This window comes from Triturus cristatus, chromosome 7, assembly GCF_964204655.1.
Source record: "Triturus cristatus chromosome 7, aTriCri1.1, whole genome shotgun sequence".
In the NCBI taxonomy this organism is placed as follows: domain Eukaryota; kingdom Metazoa; phylum Chordata; class Amphibia; order Caudata; family Salamandridae; genus Triturus; species Triturus cristatus.
Genome location: NC_140590.1, coordinates 1,298,668,348 through 1,298,690,376, shown reverse-complemented (window position 1 = coordinate 1,298,690,376; position 22,029 = coordinate 1,298,668,348). Strand labels below are relative to the sequence as shown.

At 46.7% G+C, this 22,029-nt stretch overlaps 1 protein-coding gene across 1 annotated transcript in view; it reads left to right on the top strand.

Moving 5' to 3' along the window:
* Window positions 1-22,029, top strand: part of LOC146811937 (phosphatidylinositol transfer protein beta isoform-like) — a 376,865-nt gene that overhangs the window by 217,960 nt on the left and 136,876 nt on the right. The window lies entirely within an intron of this gene.

The window sequence follows — 22,029 nt, the reverse complement described above, 5'->3', positions numbered from 1 at the left end:
TTCACTGTAGTAGTGAAGCCCCAGCGATTCTACAGGCCCTAGGCCTGGTCATTTTGCAAGTCGACCTTCTTAACCCATTTTTTTAGTATATGGTCTGGTATGCCCATAGGGCTCCAGCCATATTTGTGCTTAACATATTGTGAAACGTTGATATTTGAATGTGTTCCTGACTTCTAATCTCATAAAGAGATTAGTAGAGCGTGTTGAGTAATAAATACATATATATTTGATATATATACCTGTGTGGTGTCCTTTCATTTGGTAATTCAAGAGATTATAAGGTAAAAAGAGCTGCTTTACATTCCTCTGAGACTTATCCTGAAGGCTGCTCTCCACAGCTACCGCTAGGATAGCTTTCTTTAAAAGGTTGTCTTAAACCTATCTACCATAAGAGTCGAATTGGACTGGTGCAAGGTGGCCACTATAACTAGTGACCAGCAAATGCCAGGCCAACTTCTCACAGAGACTACAGGTAATATATCATTAGTCCTATTCTTCCAGTCTTAAAAAGGGTGCCTTTAGAGTCCCCCAATAGCGCTGATGATGTGTTTTGTTTTCTGATTGATTTGCGAGAGGTCAATAAAATAGTGGTTCCGCAATTCCCAGTGGTTCCTGATATCACGACACTTTTAACAATGATTCCATTTACCGCTCAGTTTTTCTCCGTTATTGATTTAAATAAACTTATTCTTTAGCATTCCTATACACCCAGATGGCAGGTATTTGTTCGGATTTTCACTAGCTGGCAAATGTTTCGATTCTGTCGTGCTCCTCAAGGCTATACTGAAAGTCCTAGCATCTATAGTCAAGCATTGAAAGGTGAGTTGGATTTAATCTCACTTTCTCCAGGCAATGCTTTGGTGCTCTATGTTGATGATTTGTTAATTGCTTCTGATACGGAATAAGGTTGCACAGATAGTACAGTGAAATTATTGCTTCCACCTGGCACACCATGGTCAAAAAGTTTCTCTTTCAAAGTTTCAGTACTGTCGACATGAGGTCACCTATTTAGGTCACCTACTGTTGAAGGAGGGTAGAAGGTTAACACCAGAATGCATCAGCACTATTAATAAAATGCCCTGTCTGCAAACTCAGAAAGATATGCGTGCTTTTATAGGCATCAATTCGTACTGTCGACAGTGGATCCCTAATTATTCTTTAGTAATCAAACCCCTGCTTGCATTAACAATGATAGACGTCCATGAGCCTTTACCTTGGATGCCAAATTGTCAGTGATCCTTTAAAGAATTGAAAACTGCGCTTTGCTCTGCTCCTGTTCTAGGCACACCTGACTATAACAAGCCCTCCGTGTTATACCTCCACGAGATGGCTGGGTGTGCTCTCTCGGTCTTTACTCAAATATTTGGAGATAGACGGAGACCTTGCTCTTATTTCTCCTGCTTTGCTTGATCCTGTCGCAAGGGCCCTCCCGCGTTGTCTGCGGGTGGTTGCGGCGGTGGCCATTTCTATCAGACAACCAGCTGGACTCATACCCGATACTGAGCTCACAGGTATGATGCCCCATGCTGTGGGCATACTTTTGAATAAAACAAGGACACAGCACCTTACCAGTGCACGTCTTACCGGATATGAATTGACTTAGTTTGCCAAACACATCACGATCAAAAGATGTGCCATTCTGAATCCACCCACTTTACTACCCCTCCTTTCCTAGAATGATGCAGTTGACAAATATGATTGCATTTTCCGAACTGAGGAAGAGTCAAAAGGACGGGTAGACTTGACTGATGTTCCTTTATATGATCCCCAAGGAGAACTATATATTGATGGCTCTTGTTTTAAATTATCGGATGGCACCACCACTGCAGCTTATGCTATTACTACATTGCGCACAGTCGTAGAGACATCACGAGTCCCCTATCAATCTGACCAGACGGCAGAACTTTTTCCCCATATTATAGCTTGTGAATTGAGTGAACGATTAGTTGTCAATATTTACACAGATAGCCAGTATGCATTTGGGGTTGCACATAATTTTGGCTGACTGTGGGCAGAGAGAGAGTTTCTTACCTCCCATGGTACTAAGATACAACATTGACACGTGATATTATGATTGTTATCTGCATTAACACTTACTGAGAAAATGGCTATTGTGAAGTGTAGCGCCCACAAGAAAGTGACAGATGACGTAGGCAGAGGTAATGCACTCGCAGATCAGATAGCCAAGGAAACGGCTCTGAGTAAGATGAACATAATGTTTGTTGCAGGCCCAGCAAGATGGGTTCCCAAGAATGCCATGTTTGAAAACACGGTTGAGTGTGTGAAGGAGATAGTGAGGCCACGATCGAAGCATTAGTTGTATGGCAAGAGAGTACAGCACGTTTATATGACGAGGGGTGTTGGATTGATTTATCTGGAGAACAGAAATAAATGTTTTGCAGCGTGAATCTTTCTGGATTCACTATGCTGTGCATTATTCCGCGATCTTGTGGTTGGGTCCGGATTCGTAGTCTTTTCTTTTTTTTTTTTTTTTTTTTTTTGTAGCCCAGGTGGGCGTCGACGTCCACCATTTGGTGCACCTCCCGTGACGTCGTCGTGCTTCCTGCGGAAGTCCCACCTTTGGGGCGCCATCTTCAGATTCTTTTTTCCGCCGTTGGGTCTGGATCGTCATCGGGAAGCTCCAGAAGTTCACTCGGAGGAAGAAGGAAGAAAAGCGAGTTTCATCGATAGAATCAAGAGAAGACATCAGGAAAGAACAGATTTCGACAGGAACGCGAAGAAAGAAGACCAGCGAGCCTTTTTCTTCGACAACCTTGGAGAATGCACGCTCAGAGACCCTGAGCGAAATGGACAAGACGCCATTCAAGTTCTGCCCAAACTGCCACCACAAGTTCGCGCAGAAAGACCTGCATCCGGTCTGCAACCTCTGCCTACCGGTGGATCATCAGAGTATCGACTGCAACGCCTGCTCAGTCTTCGCGCCGAAGACACTCAGGGTGAGAGAGAGGCAGAGGAGAGCCAACGCCAACATGGAGGGCCAAGGAAAACCCCCGACACTCTACGCGCTGGGCCTCGACACGGACGACGAGGACAACGTCGCCGAGGCAGCCGAAAACTTCACGGTCGTAGAGACCGACAAGAAGAAAGAAGACGAGGTAAGAGAACCGTCGAGCGCAAATCAAAAAACACCTCAAACACGAGGGTGACTCGAGAAAAACTGAGTCAAGGTCCACGAAGGGAGCCCCGGCGCCGAAAACTTCGACGTCCAAAGGGGGAACTTCGGACAAAAGGCACAGCGGATCCTTACAAAAGGACTCCCTGGCGCAGAAAGACGCCGAAAGGCAAGGGTCGTCGAAATCATCCCATGAAACGGGCCGATCGACGCAGAAAGAGTGTTCGACGTCGACGCAAGTTTCATCGAAAAGGCCCACGGTCGACGCCGAAAGCATCTCCGAAATGGAGAAAAAGAAGAGGCGGCTCGAGGCCGAAATGGAGAAAATCCTTCAAAGGAAGAAGGAGTTCGACGCCAGGATGAAGGAATTCAAGATTCCAACGGTTTCAGCGGCGGACGTCGTCGAAGTCGAGGAGGAGTTCGACGCCGAAGGGCTGACAAGGGACCTCGAAGAGGAAGAGGAGCCCTATTATGAGGAAGAAGCCGAGGAAGAAGACCAACAATCGTTCTTCGAATCGGCGACATCTACCGGCAACGACGTCGAATGGCAAGATCTCGACACCGAAAACCCGGAGGAGGCCGTGGACACGTACCCCTCGAGGCCTTCGCCACCAGACGACATTGGGGTGTACAATATGGTGGTGAAGAGCGCAGCAATGGCCTTCGGCGTCAAGCTCGACGAGGAGAGGCCGAAAGCAGATTTTCTCGTCGAAACACTGCTCCCCATCCAGACTAGGAGCCAGTTCCTCCCCATGCTACAAAGCGTGATGAACCAGGGGAGAGAAGCCTTCAAGGAGCCTGCCACCTGTCGGTCGATCACGCCCAGGACAGAGAAAAAGTATAAACACTCCTCCCTGGACCCACCTTACATCAAGGGTAGCGTCACCGCAGACTCCATCATTGCCTCCACGGCCAGGAGAAGGGCCAACGTGCCAGCAACCTCGGGCCCACCTCCAGATAAGGAGAGCAGGAGAATCGACCTCACAGGCAGAAAGGTCGAGAGGAACGCCGCAATGCACTGGCGCATGGCGAATTCAAATGCACTCCTAAATAGACACCAGTACCAACACTGGGATGAAATGGGGGAGCTAGTAAAGCACCTCCCCGAAGAATACCGCCAGAGAGCCTCTCACCTGGTAGATGAAGGCAAGAACATCGCCAACTCCTGTATAAAGACGGCGTTGGATGGGGCAGAGACTTCAGCAAGACTCATGGCCATAGGGGTCACAGAAAGGAGGCATGCATGGCTAAGAATCTCGGGATTCAAACCGGAAGTGCAGAACAACATCCTGGGCACTCCCTTCAACGGAGAGACACTGTTCGGAGCAACGGTGGACGAGAAGCTCACCCAGCTCAAGAAGGAGAACGAGACTGCGAGGTCCATGGGGGCCCTGCAGCTGAGGGGAATGAGACGAGGAAATCCCTCAAGGAGACCCTACGGTAGGGGTGGAAGCCAACAGGGGACGTCGCACCAGGCGTTCCAACAAGGTCAGCAGGGCGAAGGTCACGGACAAAGTCAGCAGAAGCAAAGCTGGCAATATCAACCTCGGGGCCAGTCCTTTCGAGGGAGAGGGAACGGACGTGGCCAAAGGAGGAGAGGGGGCGATCAGCCCTCCTCGAAGTGACTCAGCACGCAAGAAGACGCCCACCCTCGTCAGGCCCCCAAGGGTGAGGCGCAAAAAGGTGTCATCAGGGGGAAGAGAAGATCCAAGAGCCTACGAGCATACGTCACCGGTAGGCGGAAGGCTGAGGTTCTACCTTCAGGAGTGGCGGCGCATAACCACAGACAAGTGGATACGGAACATCGTGCAGTACGGATACTGCGTAGACTTGGAGAAAAGACCTCCAAACAGAAAGCCGAAGGAAAGACAGAGATCGGCCCAAGAACTGGCAATACTCAGAGAAGAAACAAGGAAACTCCTGCAAAAGGGAGCCATAGAGACAGTGCCGTTCAGGGAACGCAACAAAGGGGTCTACTCAAACTACTTCGTGGTTCCGAAGGTAGACGGAGACCTCAGACCCATACTGGACCTCCGGTACCTAAACAAGTTCGTCAAAACACAAAGGTTCAAAATGACTTCACTGCAGGAGGTACTGCCACAGATAAGAGAAGGGGACTTCATGGTCACCGTGGACCTCAGGGATGCCTACCTTCACATCCCAATAAACAGAAGGCACAAGGGCCTTCTAAGATTCAACATCGAACAGGAACACTACCAGTTCACAACCCTGGCCTTCGGATTAAAATCAGCGCCAAGGGTCTTTACAAAATGCCTGTCGGCGGTAGCGGCACACCTACGAAAGCAGGGCATACACGTATACCCCTACTTGGACGACTGGCTGGTCAAGGCAAACTCACGCGAGAAGTGCGAGAGGCACGCAAAACGCGTAACGGACACCCTCACAAATCTGGGATTTTCCATCCACTGGGGAAAATCATCGCTGGAACCGGAGCAGGTAAAGATTTTCCTGGGGGCACAGATCAACTCCCTCAACAGTACAGTAGTGCCCAGCGACAGGAGGACAGATGCCCTACTGAAGGAGACGCAGCTCTACCAGAAGGGGCGAGCTCTGACAGTGAGGGCGGTGAGCAAGATGATGGGGATGATGGCGTCCTGTATCCAGCTGGTGCCGAATGTACGCCTGCACATGAGACCATTCCAGGAATGGCTGCAACAGCAATGGTCACAAGCAAACGGAAGTTGGGAGGATCTAGTGGTTGTTACGCACGCAGTGCAGGAGGAGATAACTTGGTGGAACAGAGACAACATAACAACAGGGAGAAGCCTGACACCACCAAGCCCAACAGTGACCATTACCACGGACGCATCGCAGATGGGATGGGGAGCGCACATGGACAACCTCAGAGTGAGGGGTCTATGGGCTCCGGCAGACGCGGTCCGCCACATCAACTACCTCGAGTTGAAAACAATACTGCTAGCCCTGAAGGCATTCCAGAGACACCTGTGCGGGCAGAGGGTGTTGGTGCAGACAGACAACACCACGGCGATGTTCTACATCAACAAACAAGGGGGGACACAGTCGTTTCCCCTCTCATCCCTAGCTCAGGAGATTTGGAGATGGGCCATACCTCTCAGGATAGATCTACTGGCAATTCACCTACCAGGGAAGGACAATGTGGAGGCAGACTGGCTGAGCAGGCAGACCTCAGCATCGCACGAGTGGGAGCTCAATGGCCAGGAAACGGAGAAACTCTTCCGGAGATGGGGGACTCCCACAATAGACCTTTTTGCAACACGCCACAATGCAAAATGCCAAAGCTTCGCGTCCAGGCAACCAGATCAGCAATCCAAGGGAAATGCCCTATGGATAAGCTGGTCGAGGACATTTGCCTACGCCTTTCCACCGATACCCCTGTTGCACAGAGTGCTCGACAAGTGCAGAACCAGCAACATGACTCTGATCCTGGTGGCCCCACAGTGGGCGAGGCAGACATGGTTCTCACAGATTCAAGAAATGGCGCAAGGCAATCCGTACAGGTTCGAGCGAAGAAAAGACCTGCTCTCAATGCAAAACGGGGAGGTCCTGCACCCAGAGCCAGAGACCCTCAACCTAGCAGCATGGCTCCTGAAGACCTAGAGTTCGCACACCTAAGGTTACCTCAGAGCACTATGCGAGTGCTACGGGAGGCAAGGAAACCTACTACAAGAAAGTGCTACAGCGCAAAGTGGAAGAGATTCACGGTGTGGTGCAGGAAGAAGGGCCTGCACAACAGAATGACAAGAGACTCAACGGTGCTGAGGTACCTCACACACCTTCTAAAGAGTAACCTCTGCTCGAGCTCCCTAAGGGTGCACCTAGCAGCGATCGTTGCCTACACCAGAGGTGAGAAGGGTGGAAGTTTCTTCAGCTCGCAGGTGGTGAAGAGATTCATGGAGGGAGCCAAAAGAATGGCACCCCCGAAAAGGTTGCCGCCGCCGGCATGGAATTTAAACGTGGTTCTGACGGAGCTCATGAAGGCGCCGTTTGAACCCATTCACAAGGCCAATCTACAAATGTTGACGATGAAGACTGCCTTTCTAGTGGCCATAACCTCACTACGCAGAGTGAGCGAGCTTCAAGCACTAACGCTACAGGAGCCCTACATTCAAATTCACAAGGACAGGGTAGTCCTGAGGACGGACCCACACTTCATGCCCAAGGTAGTGTCGGCGTTTCACATGAATCAGAGTATACAGATACCGAGTTTCTTCCAAAACCCGACTACAAATGCAGAAAAGGCCCTGCACACCCTCGATGCCAGAAGAGCGGTGATGCACTACATTGAAAGAACCAAAGAACTCAGGAAGTCGAAGCAGCTGTTTGTGTCCTTTGCTACTAGCTTCATGGGTAGACCAGTGACCAAGGGCACCATCGCTAGGTGGATTGCCCTCACTATCCAATTCTGTCACAAACAGGCTGGACAGGAGCTAACGGAGGGGCCACAAGCTCACTCCACAAGGAAGAAGGGGGCCACAGTTGCCTTCCTGGCAAACACGCCCATCCAAGACATTTGTCTCGCAGCAACTTGGGCATCTGTGCACACGTTCACAAAGCACTACTGCGTGGACATTCAAATGAATAAGGAAGCACAGGTCGGACAGAAGGTGCTACAACACATTTTCAACGACCAGCGATCATCTTCCACCCAGCCACCACAAAAATAGGAAAACCGCTACAAAATCTATGCACAGCATAGTGAATCCAGAAAGATTCACGCTGCAAAACGAAAAGTTTCTTACCTGTCGGTGTAGTTTTGCAGCTTGAAGATCTTTCTGGATTCACTAGCGAACCCACCCACCTCCGCCAGGAAGATGAGGCTGGAGGAAGAGGGGGTGAAATGGATAGGATCAAAAAAGTGGATACGTACAGAAATATGGACAAAAGGATTAATCAATCGCCTAGGGTTAAAAAAAAAAAAAAAAAACAGGGAAAAAAGAACCCGAAGATGGCGCCCCAAAGGTGGGACTTCCGCAGGAAGCACGACGACGTCACGGGAGGTGCACCAAATGGTGGACGTCGACGCCCACCTGGGCTACAAAAAAAAAAAAAAAAAACAAAGAAAAGACTACGAATCCGGACCCAACCACAAGATCGCGGAATAATGCACAGCATAGTGAATCCAGAAAGATCTTCAAGCTGCAAAACTACACCGACAGGTAAGAAACTTTTCGTTACTTGATGTATATGTGCTCCCTGTTGTTACTATGGCTCAGCTCATATCAGTGCCAAAGGTATTTGTAAATTATTGGCCCGGGTTTGGCGTTAAGATAAAATTTCCAATACCGCTGCGCATTTACTGAAAGGTTGCATGATTTGCATGAGGCACAATCCAGGAAAAGGTAGCCCGACACCATCCGGTAACTTTGCACCACCCACATTCCCCTTTGAAGTCCTTCAAATGGACTTCATTCAGCTAAAATAATGTAACAATCTCAAGTATGCTCTAGTTGTTATATGCACCTTCAGTAAATGGGTTGAGGCTTATCCCACTAAAGATAATACGACCACCGCAACTGCGAAGGTGCTCATTAAAGAGTACTTCCCACGATTTGGAATGCCAACGGGTCTCATTTTAATGGGAAAGTGATTAGGCTAATATGTGGTTTGCTTATGAAGCTGAAATTGCATGCTGCCAATCACCCGCAGTCAGCAGGCCTTGTCGAGAAGTACAATGGTACATTAAAACTGAAATTGGCAAAAATTCAAGAGACGACAGGGTTGAGATGACCAGATATTCTTCCATTAGCTCTTTTGTCAATGAGGACTACAGCGCATTCTAGAACTGGCATATCACCCTATGAGATTGTTTTCAGCCTCCCAGCAAATGTCTGGGGGGGTCTCCAGGCCTAAAACATATTCCGATATTGAATATCCTATATTGCTTGATTACCTTGGGCAATTGACAGAAAGTTTGTGTGCAAGACTCCTTACCCCCCAAGCCAGAGGGTCCCGGCCACAGTATCCAGCCTGAAGATTTCGTGCTTATCTGAAATTTTCAGAGGAAGAAATATTTAGAGCCCAGATGAAAAAGTCCTGAGCAAGCCCTTCTGGCTACACAGACCGCTGTAAAGGATGCTGGTCAAAGAATTGGGTCCATGTGACCCACTGCAAAAAAATGCCTTACGAACAGTGGGTCAAGGAGAGCATAGGATACGTTGAATGTGAACAGGTGCCCAGATTCGTGCCCTTTGGTGACGCAAAGCTGGTTTGGACTCAAACAGACAAGGAAAACTACGATGTTTTGAATGAGGCTGTCCCACCAGAAATATGAGCTATCAGGAGCATCTATTCAATGATCACACAGTGTCTGGAACTGCCAGGCACAATTTACGTCCTCGGACAAGGATCACCGAGTCTGGGGAAGAAAAGAAGAATTAGGGATGGACTGCATAATGTAGTAAAGTACTGAGTAGCAGTACCAACGAGGGAGTGGAATAAAAGAAAAGTTGCACCTATTTTGCTCTTGTTGTTTGAACATTAGTCAGGAAAGTATACTTTGAAAGTAAACCACCGTTATCCGTGTGGGATAGATTAGGAAAGAGCAAGCTCCACTGCCGGTAATCTAGAGTGCCAACTGATGGATGGATGATAGGAGCCTGTACCAGTGAGACGCTGACGGACACTGGGAACATTAAAATGTTCTTGATTCTTTTTCCTCCTTGTTCACTATGCATCCTTTTGGTAGAAAAGTTAATGGGGAGGAGCAGCCAATTGCCACTATACAACGCAGTATGATTTGGCTTATACAAAGTAAAATTGTATGTTTCATTGCTTTGGTAACTGTGGTAATAATAATTATGTGGGGTATTGTGGTTTCTGGAAAGTGCACACTTCATGTAGGTGAAGACATTTCCCCGAGTCGCTATAAGAAGGCTGCCCCGAATAATGTATTTTTAGAAACACACAGGAGATTTTTTTGAAAAAGGACCGCCTGCTATACTACTCGATCTGTTACTAGCCTATGGACTGCATAACCATTGTTGCTTGTTAATTACACATACACTCGGCCACCTCATTTTGTGGAGGTAAAGGGAATGTTCGGATTTGGTTATCCTGGACCTCGTCTATATGATCAAAAACCACAGGGTAAGGGTTATCCGGGTTGTGATAATACATATTGTGATAATTTTTATATGGAAGAACGAAAGTAACACTAGTGGGTTGGCATTACAAGGAGTTGACAGTACCCCGAGAGGCTGGTTATTAACCTGCCTGTTGCACCATAGTGAACAGTACAAATACGTCTTTGTACGCCAATTGTTCAGGGATAATACTGTATAAAAATACAGTTTTCTTAGTGAATAAAAAAGGTTTGAGCACTTTGGGAATTAATTCCAGATATGCTGGAGTGAATTATAAGGGGACGATATATGCACATCCAGGGTTTATCTTTATTTCCAATGGGACTTATTCCAATGTCTAAAACGGTACGGATGATGTGGCTCTTGGCATGGTACTGCCTTTGGGCGTTCCATGTAAATACGCTCGACCCAGAAAACGGTGGGTGAAAAAGACACTAGCAAAATAATTTTGTGAAGGGGTAACAGACTTGAAACTGAATAGCTCTAGTAATAGTATCCCATTTGGATACATCCTCTCCTCCATCTTTTCATTGGGTGGTATTGCCATGGCCAGGGATGAGGAAGCTAAAGAATATTTGGATGTAAGTTGCCAATTCTGTCCAGTACTACAGTGGCAGCCTTGATATACATTACTACTCAGAAAGCATGCAGGTGTATTTGGAACAGACTAGATATTCAGTGTATTTTATTTTGGCAAAGAGAGGTGGAGTATGCGCAATAGTTGGCGAACAGTGTGGTGTTGGTATAGAAAATTTGAAAAAGAGTATAACACATTATGGACATCATTGATAACATCAAGGGGGGGGGGAAATTGAAGTTGTTAATTGGGGTTGGATCCTCAAGGAAATGATTTATTTTATAGTAGTACTAGTATTCTGTTGCATCCTCGTTCAATGCCATCCCCTCTGTTGTTCCTATTGTGCCACTGTTTTCACACCCAAACAGAAAATATCCGCCCATGTTACCAATACCTCTATGATGCTCCAAGCTGATATCGATGGTCTTATAAATATAGCGGGAGACCTCCAGGGGTTAGGTCGGAGGTTAAACAGAGAAGCGAATGCTGCGAGGAGTGAGTGGTGGAGCTTTATTTTATGCTAATAATAATTATTTGTACAAGAAGACACGGATGCTGGATTACAGATGAATGACCTGCAAAACTAAACGCCGTCACTTGTTTACCGAAAGACAAAATATGGTTGTCATTTTAAACTAACAGCTCGTAGGCTTCGTCACTGTGAAATCTTCATTTGGGTGCATCAGAGCGTCTCTAATAACGCTGCAGGAGGACAACGAACAGTTTTAAACTTCATTTAATCTCCGGGACTGCGAGGACCAGGGCGCCGTGCGAAGAGCTTACCTGACGCACCTGGGTCCTCTTCCTGACTCCTCCTCCCTCTTACTCACTAAAGTTCTACTCAGTCTCGCGTTAGCGGGACGCGTGCGGGGCGAAGTCCGGGGCGAAGCCCGGGCCAAGGGCGGGCCCGTTTTTGCCCGAGAGTGACCGGACCGGGCCTATTCTCTTAATTTCACACATTCCGTGAGTACTTTTAAGTTTTGTCTAAAGTGCAGGTGAACAATGGTGAATAAAAGGGTTACGAAACCTACTACCAGAGACCATGTTGCGGGATCACTCGATAAATTCATTGTAAGGGCTTCTTCAATACTTGAACGTGAAATAGCAATTACTGAGCGACGGCTGTCTATGGATCCGATCCCCTCTAAGCGTTCCTCACTGGGCTCAATTGCGCACAGTCGCTCCCCCGTTGTCCCTGCTTCCATTCCTTCTATTATGAGCTTACATAGTGGACATTGTACCAAAGCGTCTTCAAACTTTGCCTCCGCTAAAGTTAATACTGACACTGCCTTAAGTGTTCCTGTGTCCGACCAGGTTCCCTCTACCTTGCCTGTAATCTCAGCTCGGGAAGTGGGTACTATTCCCAAAAGTAAACGAACTGGGAACTCGCCAAGAGGCAGGAGAAATAAACTACAGAAACCGAACTCTGATTCTTTGGACTCCTCCTTGCCTACAGCTATAGCTCCTCCCCAGTCAACTTGCACAGAGCGATCTCCTCTAGATATAGCTCCACAGTTACCAGATATAGAACTGTTACTTGGGAAAATCTCTACAGTGCTAGCTTCAGCCATACAACCGCTTGAGCTTAGATTAGTCGCAATAGAGAATAGGTTGGCTGCACTGGAGGTTGCTATGGATAAAAATGTTAATTATACACAGGCTGCCAAATCCTGTTCACATTCATGCCAACAACATGATAAATCCTTTGGTCCCCTCACCACTGTACAAAAATCACCTGTCACCCAACAGACCCAACTCCGGGGAGTACCATGCAATCCCGATTCAAGTTCACGGCGGGGGATACTTTTACCTAATGGTACAAATGTGTCTGATAGTATATTACTATCTAACAATCATTGTCTAGAGCCTCTTGATGAGGCCTCTCCTCCCATGGATCTTCCATATATTAATCTTCCTCCAGAAAGTGCCCCTTATGTGGTCGTTTTGACGGGCGTCCCCAGACCGGCTACTTAGAGGCTTGAAACATTTCAGGAACTTAAAAATAAAGTAACGTTCTGGTTAAATACTAATAGACCTTTGCCTAGGAATGTATGTTCACCTATTCTGTTTGTTAGGAGAGTTGGTTGGGTGGGCCTCAAACCAAAGGATGTGGGAGGTGACTGTGTCATTGTCAACTGTAAAAATCCTGAGGTTGTTGATCATATATGCAGTCCTATTTTTGACAATGTAACCTCCAACATCAAAACGTTCAACTTAGGCCATTTTTATCTTCCTACCAATAAACCCTCCTTTTCCTGCCCACGGCCCCTCGCATCGTCTCGTAACCATTACGATCGAGGGCAATTTGTTGATGGCATAAGGGGCAGGATGATTGCTAATGAAGTCCTAGGCTTTTCAGTTAATAATAGGTTTAGTTCATTGGATGAGGTGGAATGACTAAAGACGCAAGGTATTTATTACCTACCCCTAATCTCCCCTGTTGATGAGAATGGTGACAATAGTGGCTTTGGAGTATCAACGGTGACTTCACCTATGGGTCTAGAACCTTTGGATGCTGGGGCTACTTCATCCGTAGGCCTAATCATCACGAGGGATGGCCCCATTCAATTTTTAGCTAGGGAGGATACATCTATTAATCCACCAGTAATTACTGACACTTTTTCCACCCAGACTAACTCTGCAATTGATCTGCCCTCTCCTGTTAGAACGCTCAAAATTCTCAGTTGGAACATTGCGGGCTTGGCCACCTATATTGACAACCCAGAGTGGTGTACATTTATAGACACCTTTGGGATTTGCCTATTACAGGAAACGTGGTCAACAGAACCCACTCATAGATTGGGGTATACTACCTTTATGCAACCAGCCCTAAAAGGTCCTAAAGGTAGACCCTCGGGGGGACTGTGTGTTTGGGTGGGCACCCACCTTGGGTTTAAAGTCAAAAGGGTTGAAAGATTACACTTATTAACATTTATTCGCGCTCTACTTGTTCGGGTGGTACATCATCTACTCTCGAGTCTTTGTCATCTCTTTTGGAAGCTCTCCCACATGACGTCGTCTTGATGATTGGGGGTGACTTCAACTGTCATTTCGAGCCCTTGAGCGGTGAAACCCCAATCTCGCTCGAGGAAGATGAGGTTAGATCAATTCCACCCACCAGTATGTATCCAGTTAAACGCTGGACTCCCCTGGTCCTTCAACTCACCTCTCTTACTTAGTTATTTTCCTTGAGAGCGTGCAATGGCCGCTTTAATGGAGATATGCCGGGGCAGTCAACCTATAGGGGAATGGGACATGAATCTGTTATTGATTACTTTTTGGTTAGCCTTGATTTATGGCCCAAAGTGTTGGACTTCAAAATAACTAGGCGCATGGAGAGTGACCATGATCCCTTGACAGTAGATTTGAATTTTCAACTGTTGAATGCTGGGTCAGATAAAGATACCCTGTCAGTAGGGAATTTAAGAGTGATCCAAGGGGGAAGCGGATACGCTGGCTCACTGTAAAACAGTCTGATGCAGTTATTGCTAGTATGTACAAAAAGATTCTTCCTCTCCTTGAAAGGGTGTTTGAAATAGAAGTTAATAACCCTGTGGCTGGTGGAAATATGGATCTGGCTAAAACCCATAAGGATCTTGCTGAAATACTGTTTTTGTTTTTTAGTAGGTACAGCAAATCCAAAAAAGCAGGGGACATAAACCCCTGGTTCACTATGGGCTGTAGGGTAGCCAAACAGGAACTATTACATGCCATTAAGGCAGGCAACCGCCCATATATTCTGGAAGCTAGGCGGGCCTACAGGAAGATAATTCTTAGTGCTAAATCCGAATGGGAAGAGGGAAGATGGGTTGCTATTAGATCAGCCCTTATGGCAAAAGATTCAAGGTCCTTTTGGAACCTTGTTCACACCGGGAATTCGGAGGGTAAAACCACGATTGACCCCAATGTCTCCGAAGACGCATGGGCATCACATTTCAAGAAACTCTATTCCATTAATTCAATTAGAAGAGATGATCCACCTGCCATTTTAATGACTTTGGATCCATCCTGGGATGGTCCTCCCTGGACGATAATGGAAGTGGATCTGGCACTGGATAACCTCCAACCAAATAAGGCCCCAGGGTTAGATAGGATCCCCGGGGACCTATATAGAGATGAACGGACAGTTTGGGCTCCTTACTTCCTAATTTTTTTTAATGCTATTTTGCAAGACTTATCAGTCCCATCGACCTGGATGGGTGCGGAAATCATCCCCATTTTTAAAAAGGGATCCCCCCTTGACCCAGGTAACTACAGGCCTATTAGCCTCATAGATGTGAGCCAGAAAATTTACTCGAGACTTCTCCTCCAACGCTTGCAGAACTGGATCGAGGAGAACAACATTCTAACCCCTCTACAAGCGGGATTTAGGTCCAAAATATCTACTATAGACCAACTATTTAGGCTCCAGATCCTTTACTGGAAACACGTTGTATTGGAGGGGGGTAGTCTATATATGACCTTCGTGGATTTGAAATCCGCATTTGATATGGTGGACCGAAATCAGCTTTGGAATTTATTGCTAGCCATGGGGGTTCCACCCTACCTCTGCTATCAATTGAAGATTCTCCACGACGGGACATATGCCAGAGTCCGCGGTGGAAAATATGGCCACTTGACCGGTCCATTCCCAGTAGAGAAGGGTGTGCGACAGGGTTGCGTCCTTGCCCCAACTCTGTTCTCACTCTTTCTCAATGGGCTCATTGACAACCTCCTGGAAACAACTGGCATTGACGCTCCAAAATTGGCCTCTCAAAGATATCCTGCACTTATGTTTGCAGACGACACCTTGCTGCTGTCAAAATCACCGATGGGCATGCAGCGGGTGTTGAATCAGTTTACCAACTTCTGCAACAAAAGGAATCTGGTGGTCAATTTAGATAAAACAAAATTTATGGCCTTTAATGTAAAACCCTCCAATTACCCACACCCCATGATGCAAGGTATTCCTTTGGATCGGGTTTTTATTTTCGAATATCTAGGTCTGACCCTGAATGATAAAATGGGATGGTCCCCTCAAAAGCTTAAAGCGAATTTAAAACTTACCCAGGCTATAGGGGGTATTCTTAAAGTACACAGAAAATGTAGTTTAAAAATCATAAGTGCCCCTCTCGAAATTTATACCGTGCAGTCTAGGTCCTTGACACTTTATGGGGCTGAGCTATGGGGCCATACTTCTACATATGATTTGGTCAGTACCGAAAATAACTTTATTAGGAAACTCTTAACTCTTCCAAATAATACGCCACTCGTGCCATTGAGGTTGGATTTAAACATTTGTCCTATTTCAGAGGTTGTTGCCTCAAGGCCAGTGATGTATTGGAGGAGGATATGGAGCACATCCGAGTTAGCATGCTACAGAGATGAACTGAAAGTAATCTTGGGTACTCTTGGAGCCGATAAGATCCCTTGGCTCCGGTATGTTAGGCAGACACCTAACCAGATTGGTCTTGCCCACCTCTGGGATAAACCAGAGGATTCTATCTCAGGCATTACCAAGAAATCCCTTGCCATAATACTTAAAGATTAATATTTAATGAAAGCTTATAGCTCCGCTAAACCATCAAGTTTGACTGATGCTTTTCTCGAAGTTAAGCAACATTACGCCTTTGTATCTGAACTTGATGTCATCCAGCCAACCTTAGCAAAGAAGCTATATGTACAGTTCAGATATGGAACCCTTCCCTTATATTCATTCACCGATCGTTGGGCGGGTGGCTCTCCGCATGTATGCCCTGGTTTTTCAATTGAACAGGAAACCATGATTCATGTCGTGCTTTTTTGTCCTGCCTATGCAGGTATTCGAAAAAAATGGATTATTCAGTTATGTTTAAATCTGGGCCTTAGGAGCTATCTCGTTTTTTTTTTGTTTTTTTTTAGGATTTTGAGAAGCGACACAAATCCACTCATTGTGGTTTCAGTTAAAAAATTTCTGTTTGCAATGTGGTTAATTCGCAGGAAATTAATTAGCAAAACTACGCATTGATATTTATGTTTCAAGTATGGCTAGAATACTGCTAAACCACATTGCTACCTTGTTTATTATTCACTGGCACTCTGTATTTTTAAATTAACTGGAACATGAACTTTACCATGGAAATTGTGATATTATGACTGCACTTTTATGATTTTAAACAATCGCAATAAAGTTTTTTGAATTGAATTGAAATATAGATGAGGGAATATTTGAGGACTCATCCCTCCTTGCTGTCCCAATTTCGATGTTGATTGTAAAGTGTGCCCATAGCTTCACCTTGATTGCATATCTGATTTTGATGCTCTCTCAGCTTCCGATGATGTTAGTTAACCTGTCTATGTGCCTGTTTCCCTGTTTTTGCATACCAGAAAATGTCTTTAGCTCATGCTAAAAGGAGAGTTTGTTGGATTATGTTCATTGATGCTCATGTAATGCCATGTATAAGTTAGCATTCGCTGCTCCATTTTCTGTTTTAGACTCTATTTTGTGTGATGTTCGAAACTAATCTTTCCCAGTTCTGCAAAAATACCCTTTGTTAAGTTTTGTTTCTGCAACAGAGAACTGTTGATGCCAGTGCATAGCTTTCCCACTCGATAAAGGCCCTCTCCCACCTGTCTGGCAGTTTGATAACAGCCCAGGGTGGGACGGCCTTGAAAATGTTCTGAGTTTTCCAAGATACAAGAGTAGAAACCTTTTTTTTTTTTTTCGCTGTCCGACCACATTTTTCAGGAAAATTCCACTGTGGGTGTGTTTTTAACTAACCATGCAGTGTACATAGTGTATCTTTATGCTTAGTGTTCCTCAGTTCCCTCTGTAGTACTCCTACAAGACTGTGCAGACGGAGCCACGCTCTGAGCGTATACTAATAAATGGTTATTGGTGTACATTCTCCACTGTTTCTCTGACTCTTCATTTGGTATGGAAGGCTGAGAGGTGGTCTGTGGTGACCCGGGTGGCCCGTACATCCCCGCTTTGGGCAGGAAAACTGGGTAATTTATTCCAAGTCTCCTCCTTCAGGGTCTTTCAGGGTCTTTTTACGATGTTCGATAGCAAGCCTGTAGGCAAGTCTACACTCCTGCACTTCCTGGATGTGAGAAAGTGCCCACTTTCTTGCATGGTATGCCCCCACTGTTTGCTGAATTGCTGATGTTCTTTGAGTGTGTGTGTCCTGGGCTCCTGATAATCAGATACCCAGGGCCCATGTTCCTCCCCTAAAACTGCATTGAAGCCTTGGCATCTCTGGCCACATGTCAGCCCCTGGTAAATGGTGAACGGGTACCCAGGGCACTGTGACCAGAAAAGACCTCTAAGGGCTGCAGCACTTATTGTGCCACCCTTAGAAGCCCTGTACCCTGACACACACTGCCTTTGCAGGCTGCGTGTCGTGGTGCAGAACAAAGTGAAGTGTCGAAATGGCACACATCCCTGTGTGCCATGCCCATAAACCACTGCCCTGGCATACATCAGGTGCCCTATACCAGAGGAGAGGGAACAGGTGCATGAGCCCTCTACCCCTACAGTGCCCAAGTCCATTCCTGGGCACTGTAAGTGCAGTGCTGCCAATAAGAGTATATGGTGCTGGGAGTTTGTCATTACAAACTCCACAGCACCATAATGGCTACACTGAAGACTGGGAAGTTTGGAATCAAACGTTTCAGCACATTAAACCCACACTGATACCAGTGTGGGATTTAATGTAAAATGCACTACAGAGGGCATCTTAGAGAAGCTCCCTGAAACTCAACGAACTTCTAGTGACCTGACTGAGTGGCTGCCTAGGCTGCCACCACCAGACATGTTTCTGGACCACTGGGTCGAGAGCTGCTGCTCTGAGGACCCTGAAACAATGCACATCCTGGGAGACGAGGTGCCAAGCCTCCTCCCCCAGGATGGGCCGGGTTCACAAAGGAGAAGCTTTAAAGGTATGCCGCCTTTGTGAGCCTCTCCAGACCATTTGCTGCTTTCAACAACTGGTCCCCACTGGTTCTACCCCCCACTTTGGGCGGGAGCACCGGCGGGAAAAACAAGCGATGAAGAGGGGTGTGCCCACCTCTGCCAACTCCACCCCTCAGGTGGGGAAGGCGAAGTGAAGCATAACCTCGAGTCCCCGCCATCTTGAGGATGGGGGGACCCAGCCAACCAGGGACAGGCTCCTACCCCCCTCCCACTGGAGAGTGGCAGAATAGGGGGTGTACCTACCCCATGGAAGGGACCAATTGGTCCCTGCCCTTACCTACCTGTAACAACCCTAAATTGAGTATTTAGGAGGCACCCTGAACCTTTCTTCTTCAGATCCAGCCTACCTACAAGAAGAAAATGACGAAGAGCCGTGCAGAGCTAACAAGAGGATGATGCCCACTGACTTGGCCCCAGCCCTACAGGCATGTCTCCCCTCGAACCTGCTTCTGCGAAATCCCAGCGTGTCCAGCAGCCAGCAACCTCACAAAGCCCTGGAGGACCTGCCTGCCTTCACTTCCAAGACTGTTTCTCCTGTGAACACCGGACGTGTTTAAACTTCAGTTTCTGGTGCCAGCCAGAAACCGCAAATCCAGCCCACTCTGCACCTGCCGAACCTGGCCCGTGCTTGAGTGGAAAAACACCACAAGGAGGTCACCCCGGCGATTCTTACCCAAGATCCAGTGACCCCTGACCTGTCTCAAGCCTCCAGCCGACGCCAGCAGCCTAAATCCAGAACGCCCCCCCTAACTGCGACCAGGAGCTGGTAAGAAGATCCGACCCCAAAAGGCACCCCTGCACCAGATGCCCCACGGCCTTGTGTGCCCAAACCGACAGTGCCTAACCAACCCTTAAATTCCCAACTTACCTCTCCAAGTGGTGGTCGCACCCAGAAGTCCTTCGTCTCTGCCTGCAGTGCTTTTGCAAACCGGAGGTTCTCCATAGAAAACAGGGTGCTCGACGTCGAAACAGCACCCTGCACCCGGACGCCCCAGTGCCGCTGAGGGTGCACATTTTGTGCTACTTTGTTTCCCCCTTTGCCCCGACCTTAGCCCTAGGAGCTTTGCTCCCACAGCCCAGTGGCCTGCTTGCCAGCAGCCATCAACCAGAGGCCCCTATTCCCCATTGGATAACATTGGGCCACAACACTCTGCACCCGGTACTACTGAAGGTGCAACAGTAGTGCATCACTGACCCTGGGAGACCTGAGTCTAACCCCAGAACCTTAACTTCCACAGCCGTTTACTTACCTGTGAACAGTTAACCTATTTTCCTTCCATAGGATAACATTGACACTTTTTCTCCAAAAAGTTTCCAAGTGTGGAGTTTTGAAATCTAAAAATATTCTGTAAAAATCCCACAAATAACCAAAACATGTACACTTACCTGTTTGCAGGTAATGTCCCAGTGCTGAATCTAGGTATCCAGCAATGAGTTAGAAAAGTAACGTGACAAGTAACTTACCTGCAACTTATTGTAGAAGCCCATTCAATTCAATGTACTGCTCCAAAAAGTTTTTAGGTGTAGAGTTTTGAAAACTGAAAATATTCTTTAAAAATCATGCGAATAACCAAAACGTAATTACTTACCTTTTTCCAGGAAATGTCCCAGTGCTGAATCTAGGTATCCAGCACTGAGTCAGCAAAGTAACGTAAAAAGTATCTTACCTGTAATTTACTGAAAAAGCCTATTCATTTCAATGTGCTGCATTTGCTAAGTGTTGCATACTATTGCTCCCCTGTAAATTAAACGAAGTACAATTTCTACTGCATTTTCGAACTGTATTACAATCAAGTAACTTCTTACTGAAAAGTATTTAATGCTTACCTGTACCAGGCTTGCTTGGTTCTAAAAATAAACAACAGTATATTTTTATACAACAACAATTGACTGAGTGTGTTCATCAAATGCTTAACACTGTCCTCTGATACTGCCTTACTGCTCAACCAAGCTACCGGTATTAGAGGTAAGGTTCTATCTAACTTTAACCGTGCCTACCTCTGGGAACACTTGGACTCTATACACACTATACCTCATTTTGGTATAGTATATATAGAGCCAGTTTCTTACATTGGTGGCAGCGGTGGGATACACAACTTGCATTTGTTGGACTACTTGGTTACCACCTTATCACACGACAGAACTCTTAAATTGCCTTTAGAATTCTGATTTATTCAAATTGGTATTCTTTCCAAACTGCTAAAAGTTTTGTTAGGGCCTTGCTTAAGTCCCTTTAGAATTTTAGAAAATTAAGTCACTATAGTCCAGGGTAGATGGGTAAGAACTTTTTGTTGGAATGTCTCAAAAACAGAACCCAGCTATTAGTGAAGATAACCATAATGGCATAGAGGACATGGTTGAGGAGCTTGACCTCACCCCTTACCCTCACTTTTCTTTTCAGGAAGTAAGGTCCCTATGCAGAATAAAAAACATAGCCATGGGCCCATATCCAACCAAACTAAAGCTCCAGGAGCTGTTGGCTGAATATGCTAAGGCCCACCCTTCTGAGATTGGTGATGACCAAGCAGAAGAGGAAGGAGGTGGAGGATGGAGATAGGTACCCACCTCCATCACTTCCTAGGGAAGAAAGGGTCCCTGTACCCCTACTTCCTAGAGTTAACCTCTGGGAACCTAGAAGCCACACAGGTGGTTCAGGTCCTGCTGAGAGCATTGAGGACAGCCTCAATGAGGAGGACAGCCTGTTAGCAAGGCTGGCCAAAAGATTGGATCTAGAGTCCAGACTCCTGGCTCTAGAAAAAGAAAGAAAGAAAGATAGGTTTAGCACCTATCACTGGTGGCAGCAATCCAAATAATAAGGACAAAGAGAAATCACATGATCCTAAAATCCCCAAAGGGATTGTCCCTAAACTTGAGGAGGGTGATGACATCACTAAATGGTTCACAGCCTTTGAGAGGGCTTGTGACATGAGAAAGGCGAAGAAACCTTTCTGGGGGCACTCCTGTGGGAACTGTTCTCTGGTAACTGCAGAGACAGACTCCTGACACTCTCTGGGCCAGATGCTGGGTCTTATGACCTCATGAAGAGAAACAGGCCTGAAACAGGTAGTGGTCTCTCCAAAGCTACTAGCTGCATGTCTGCTTGGCAATGACCTGGAAACCTCAGCCTGGGCTGAGGTTGAAATGAAAACCCATGCAGTATTGCTGGATATCCCTGAATTGGTGTGTGTAAAAGCAAGAGCACCGAGCAAAAGGCAGGGTGAAAAAATAGTGTTGGAGCCTGAAAGAATGGCCTAACCTACCAAGAGAAAAGGTAAGAAGACTGGGGAACCAGCTTCTGTTC